Source organism: Mustela nigripes, chromosome 4 (genome assembly GCF_022355385.1).
Source record: "Mustela nigripes isolate SB6536 chromosome 4, MUSNIG.SB6536, whole genome shotgun sequence".
In the NCBI taxonomy this organism is placed as follows: domain Eukaryota; kingdom Metazoa; phylum Chordata; class Mammalia; order Carnivora; family Mustelidae; genus Mustela; species Mustela nigripes.
In genome coordinates this window covers 102,430,023-102,436,022 of record NC_081560.1, presented here as the reverse complement: position 1 = coordinate 102,436,022, position 6,000 = coordinate 102,430,023, and the positions used below count along the sequence as shown (strand labels likewise).

Sequence of the window (6,000 nt, the reverse complement as noted above, 5' to 3'; positions counted from 1 at the left end):
CCGCAGACAGTATTCCCATTTCATACGCAGAGGAAGGAGTGATAGAGGTACTAATATCTTAATTAGATCCGTTAGTGAGAAATGACCTGGAACATAGTCCAGTCTTACTGCCTTGAATCCTCTGCCCCTCCCCCTCCCCCTCTTAAAGCCGGGTCTCAGCGGTGACTCTGTCTGGTGGGGTGTGACAAGTAAGAAGAGAGAGATCCAGAGCTCAAGGAGAGTTATTTTAAAAAAGTAAAATGCAGGAAGAACACTAACGAAAGACAGTAGGAAATTTGGGATCCACCAACCGTGCAACATGCCCTAAAAATGAACATGGATATGATCACCTTAATAGATGTAGGAAAAGCATTTGACCAAATTTAATGCCAATTTATGACAAAACAGTAAGAGTAGGAGGATTTTCCCAAATTAATAAGGGGTATCCACAAAAGACTTAACAGCTAACATAGTTACTGGTTTCAGGAATATAGCAAGGATGTCCACTTTCACAATCTCTATTCAGTATCGTACTGAGTTTCTAGTTAGTGCAATAAAGCAAGAAATAGGGATAATAGATGCACACATTAGAGAAAAAGAAGCAACACTTACTTTATGTAAAGACATGTGATCATAACTTTAGAAAATCCTTCTTAAGAAATACACCCAAAAAGCTACTAGAATAAATCAGTGAGTTTAGTAAAGAGACAAATACAAGGTCAATATAAAAAAGTTTTATTTCTACATGCTAAGCAACAAGCAAGCAGAAATTGAAATAAAATACCACTTACAGTAATGAAAAATAAAATACTTAGTCATAAATTTAGCAAAGTAGGTGTAAGATGAGTGCACTGAAATCTCTAAAACATTACCAGGAGACGGGGTGCCTGGGTGCCTCAGTCTTTAGGTGTCTGCCTTCGGCTCGGGTCATGATCCCAGGTCCTGGGATCAAGCCCCACAGTGGGTTCCCAACTCAGAGGGAAGATTGCTTCTCCCTCTCCCGCTCCTCCTGCTTGTGTTCCCTCTCTCTCTCTCTCTCTCTGTAAAATAAATAAATAAAATCTTTCAAAAAACAAAAACAAAAACATTACCAAGAGAAATTCAACAAGACCTAGGTCAATGGATACTCATACCATGTCTATGAACCAGAATATTTGATACTACCCAAAGTCTTCTTTTACAGAAGATGTAAATTCTACCCAAGTTGATCTATAAATTTAAGGCAATTCCAGTCTAAATTACAGTAGGTTATTTGTAGAAAATAACATGTGAATTTTAAAATTTATGTTCATATGTAAAGGATATGGAACAACCAAACAATTTGGAAAAAGAAGTACAGAGTTAAAGGACTTACACTGGGGCGCCTGGGTGGCTCAGTGGGTTAAAGCCTCTGCCCTCGGCTCAGCAGCCATGATCTCAGGGTCCTGGGATCGAGCCCCGAATCGGGCTCTCTGCTCAGCAGGGAGCCTGCTTCCCTTCCTCTCTCTCTGCCTGCCACTTTACCTACTTGTGATCTCTGTCTGTCAAATGGATAAATAAAATCTTTAAAAATAAATAAATAAATAAATAAATAAATAAATAAAGGACTTGCACTACCTGATTTCAAGACTTTCTATAAAGTGAGTGAAAAAAATAGACATTCTAGATCAATGGAACAAAATCAAGAGTTCATGAATAAATACACACATAGGACTGGTTTTCAACAAACATGCCATGTAACTCATTGAAAAAAAATTATAGTTTTTCAAAAAATAACATGGGAATAACTATATATTCCTTTAAAAAAGAATCCCAATCCTTACTTCAGGTCGTACATAAAATTTAACTCTAAAATTTAAATTTAACATAAACTTTAACTCATAAACCTAACTAAAAGTTTATAAATGATAGAAGAAAATCCAGGAGAAAATTACTATCATCTCAAGATCATCAAATAGTTCTTAAGCTATAAAGTCACCGACCATTAAATAATGAAAAATTAAATTTTAAAATTTTTGCTTCTTGAAAACACTGTTAAAGAAAATTAAAAGGAGAGACAAAGATATTGTTTTAAAAACTCTTACAGTGTAAGGTGCCTGGGTGTCTCAGTGGGTTAAGCCTCTGTCTTTGGCTCAGGTCATGATCGCAGGGTCCTGGGATCAAGTCCCTCATCGGGCTCTCTGCTCAGCAGGGGGCCTGCTTCCCTCTCTCTCTGCCTGCCTCTCTGCCTGCTTGTGATCTCTCTCTTAAAATCTTTAAAATCTTTAAAAAACAAAAACAAAAACAAAAAAACCTCTTACAGTGAGGGGGTGCCTGGGTGGCTCAGTTGGTTAAGCGTCTGCCTTCAGCTCCCAGGGTCCTGGATCAAGCTCGACATCTGCCTCCCTGCTTCTCCCTCTGTCTGCTGCTCCCCCTGCCTGTGCTCTCTCGCTATTTCTGTCGCTCAAATAAATAAATAAAATCCTTAAAAAAAAAAAAAAAACTCTTACATTATGATGTAATAATGACAACATCATAAAAAATAAAGATAATTATTTAAACAGTCACTACACTAGAGAAGAGACTCAAATCACTAATAAACACAGGATGAGATGTGCAACACCAGTAGCCACAATGCAATACCACTTCACGCCTCTTAGAATGGCCCCATAAAACAGACTGACGGTCCCAAGTATTGGGGAAGATAAGGAGCCACTGGAATGCTGCATGTTTTTTTCGTCAGAATGCAAATTGGCACAAGCAATAGGAAAATCATGTGATGGTTCTTGATGGTAGTAGAACAGGCAGTTTGCCCACAAACACCAATCCCATACCTAGTTATTGACCCAAGAGAAATGACAACAGTAGTCTATACAAAGGCTTCCACATGACTGCTTATAACAGCTTTATTCATAACCGTCTACATCTGGAATCAATCCAGTTCCCATCAGCGGAGAAACTGAGGCACATCCACACAGTGGAACACAAGGGATGAGTTTCAAAGCATCCTGAGTGCAAGAAGTGACCCAGGAGTGCCTGCAGATGACTCCACGTGCACAGCAATGAAGGCACCCACAGGGTCAGAGGGCTTGTCTGGGCTGGGGTTGGGGGGGTTACTAGGGAGACGGACTGGGAAGGAGCACCAGCAAGCTTCCTTGGGGGAGAGAATTGCTCTCTATCTTGACTGTGATGGTTATTATACGTGTATCATTCGTTGAAAAGTATACATGTTATGTATACTTAGCATGTTTTGGTTTGTTTTTTTTTTTTTTTTTTTTTAAGAACAAACTGATTAGTAAGCATTTCCAGTCCATCAGTCTGTGCACCCTGGCCTGCATGATCCCCGCTGGGAGCACTGGGAGCTTGGGGCAGCCTCCGGGGCTGAGAAGAGAGCTCCCAAACCCACAGGCTCTGCAAGCAGCTAAGCGGAAGAGAAGCCAGCTTCATCATCCTATTTCCTCCAACCAGAAGGGGCCAAAGGAGAAACAGAAACTGAAGAGTTGGAGCTATTCCCAAGTCCATTTTCAGCTCTGGGCCAGGAATGGCCCGGGAGAGCTGTACAAAGCTGGAGTCAGCCCAGCTGAGAATCAGTCGTGTCTGGGTGAACTTGTGTTCTTTTACTGCCTCCAGTTCCTCGTTCTCTATGTTACTCCTCTATGTGGGGGGTAGTGTCTACTTCCCCATCCCAGGTAGGGTCTGCCCGGATGTAGTCACAGTGTCTCCCCGGGGACGGGGGCTCCTGCTGCAGAAATAGGCATCCCATCCCCCCCCCCCCCATTCCTAAACCTCACAGGAGTGACAGAGGGGCCGGCTCACCCCTCCTGTGCTTCTGGCCTCAGGGAAGCCTCAGACTCAAGGTCCAGGGAAGAAGGCACCTGCCATCAGGGGCTGTAACTGGACAGATGCCATTTTACCCATGTGGGTCTTTTCTGTGTCATTACCCAGCAGCTGGGACTGAAAAGTGGGAACCGAGGACTGTTTGCTTATCTTTGTTTTTGCCAGGCCGGCGCCTGCCCCTTTACCATATGGTATGATCACCCCCTAGGGGTCAAACTCCACTTAGCAACCACACAAATACTCAGACTTTGCACACCCAACCAACAGACTCAAGCTCAAGGACGACGTTGGTTTACCTTTCAGAAGCCTGTGGGAGGTGACACAGTAACCTGGTGACTGCTGGAAATACTCTTAGGATTCCAAAGAGGGCATGAGAGCAGGGGGAACCCCACTGCCTGCCCTTCCCTTCCCTGTTCCGCTCCCACTTTCTGGGGTCATTTACAAATACACCTGGGGGAAATGAGCCTGTTCCCCTTTCCACTGTACCATCCAGGCGTGCAGCCTGTCACGCCCTCTGTCTTCGCTTCTGGGTCATGACGTCTTTCTTGCTCGTTTTCGTCCCTTCTTCCTCCATCCTCCAAAGATCTGATACCAGAGAACTGAACCATAAAGATTTGGGGTAGCTGAGAATAGCTATGGGACCAGTTAAGAAATAACTTCAAATTCACTTCTCCGGTAGGCCACTCAGCACCATGTCCTACCCGCCCCCCCCCCCCAGGCTTATCCCCTCTCAAGCTTTCTGGGGCTACTGGGATCACCAAATTCCTGTGATACTCTTTCCTATCTAAGCTCACCCAAGTGGCCTTGCTTTTGTTGTTGTTGCTGTTTTGTTTTGACCTTAAGGTGTGTTCCTCACTAAAAAGTAATTTTGACTTTGTGCTAAGCAGGTAGATTCAAAGTACTGCCACACTTTTTCAATAATTCTTTTGGTCCTGCCCTTCTTACGTATGTGTGTAAATATACATGTGTGTGTATATATTCTACCTTTCAGACATTAGTACCAATAACTACTTTTTAAAGATTTATTTATTTATTTCAGAGAGAGAGAGAGAGAACGCACAAGTTGGGGAGGGGCAGAGGGAGAGGGAGAGAGAGGATCTCAAGCAGACACCTCGCTGAGCACAGAGCGGATGCTGGGCTCGACCTCACGATCCTGAGATCCTGACCTGAGCTGAAACCAAGAGTTGGATGCTCAACCAACCGAGCACTGAGGTGCCCCCAATAACTATTTTTAATATTTATCCAGTCTTTTCACTAACAACAAAAAACTCTGGTTACTGTGTGCACAAATACTTTTCACATTAACATGGAACTTTGCCATGTGCCAATTATTGGACTTGTTAGCCAAACACTTGTTCCTACTTACACATGGCCCCTGAGAAGAACAGTTTCCAGTAACATTTTTCTTCCCAATTTGACCCTTTGCATGCAAGATCTAAAGATCTTCAGTGAGTCTTTGAAGGCAGCTCAAAATAAGGTTCTCTGAACATCAGATGGCTTGTTCAGGCTTCCAAGAGAAGGACCCCACTGTCCGCGGAGGCCAGCTTCTCACAGAGCATTCACTGATGGTGTCCTAGAAGGCTTTCACATGCACTCTGCTTAGGAAAGCAGCCTCAGGAGCCCCATCTTTTTGGAAAAGCCAATTAACCCTTGGGATGGAAAATAAATTTTCTGACCTAGCAACGGTGTTTTCTAGACTCTCCTTCAACGCCAGACACAGGAAGAATGGAGGCTTAGCATCCGTGTGGAAAATATGACTCAAACTCGACACTTGCTCATTCCAGACAGCAACATGGTACCTGAATGTAAAGCTAACTGTAACAGGAAACCTGGTTTTCATTACAAGAAGGGTCTGTGTGTAGCTAAAAAGAATCTGACCAGAAAGAAATCAGTCAGTAATTCTACACGCTCAAAAACCAAATGATCCCATAGCAGAGGAAAAATGTGAATCAGAAAGAGCTAAGCCCTCGCAGTAATGTGTCAGAACTCTTCGATGGTGATGAAATCTCAGAACATTTATTATCTTCCTTCTGTCAGCGCTTCCTCCTCAGTGCCTGAGCTCTTGGCCCTGTGTGCCCAGTGCGGACACCTGGAAAGCAGGTGAACTTCGTCCTCAGCCTTCCCCGAGCTCATTCTGGTTTTTTTACAACTCTTCTCCTTTCCCATGGACTTTCCCCTCCAGAAACCATGGCCCACCGACAGCCTCCTGCATGTGCCCAGTACTGT

The 6,000-nt window shown here is 43.5% G+C and overlaps 1 long non-coding RNA gene across 4 annotated transcripts in view; it reads right to left on the bottom strand.

Annotated features, from left to right (window-relative positions):
* Positions 1 to 693: 693 nt before the first annotated feature.
* The window catches only part of LOC132015146 (uncharacterized), a 112,244-nt gene continuing 106,937 nt past the window's right edge, over positions 694 to 6,000 (bottom strand). For all 4 annotated transcript variants that reach the window (XR_009403560.1, XR_009403559.1, XR_009403561.1 and 1 more), the window contains one exon: positions 694 to 1,019. This is a non-coding gene — a long non-coding RNA (uncharacterized LOC132015146). The remainder of the gene's footprint in view (positions 1,020 to 6,000) is intronic.